The sequence below is a fragment of the Mesitornis unicolor genome, unplaced genomic scaffold, assembly GCF_000695765.1.
Source record: "Mesitornis unicolor isolate BGI_N332 unplaced genomic scaffold, ASM69576v1 scaffold42717, whole genome shotgun sequence".
Classification (NCBI taxonomy): Eukaryota; Metazoa; Chordata; class Aves; order Mesitornithiformes; family Mesitornithidae; genus Mesitornis; species Mesitornis unicolor.
In genome coordinates this window covers 8,335-9,085 of record NW_010199187.1, presented here as the reverse complement: position 1 = coordinate 9,085, position 751 = coordinate 8,335, and positions in this window count along the sequence as shown.

The following is a 751-nucleotide window of genomic DNA, read 5'->3' as shown; positions in this document are numbered from 1 at the left end:
TATATTATAATGGTTAAATGCAATAATTTCTAAGGAATACATACATCATAGCTTTGGATAAAACATATGTCTATGCTATTGGGGACTAATGGGTATAATGCAAGCATTGGCAACTATATACAGTAAAAAAGATTCTAATACTTGATTGACAGCTTTAGTCCCTCCCTCTCCTGTCAAGCTGGAATACTTTTTGCATCCCTTCCTGTTCACTTCCTGATTTCTCAGTAATATACTAATATCCTTCTGACAATTTTAAAAAGAAGTCAGTATTGCTGGTGAATGATGAATGTTTCTAGTGTGGCCTAGTTGCTTGTCCCAAATTTTAGGATAGGCCATCATCTACTTTGCATTCCCACAAAGTTAGCACTGATGATAGATGGAAGAAGCAAATCTGGATGCTCAGCCTAACTAAGCCAAATGGTCTACAGGTAACTAAAAGCTGAGAATGCAGCAGTGGGAATGCACGCTCTTTTGGAGTCAAATCTAGATTTTGTTTTAAGCCACAAGAAACAGCCACGTTTGATCGTATTGCATTTCTTAAGAAAGGCATCTTGTACTTCAGTAGGAGATAATGTGACATGTTACTAAGTGCTTATAATTAGTGTGGTTTTGTTAAAATATACAGTATAAGTCATTATTTTGAGTAAACAGTAAATGAGATTCATATTTTACAAAACCACAGCTTTCTTCCAGCTTACATCTTTCAAAAACAAACACGATTGCTTCACAATAAGTTACAAAGAACGAATTA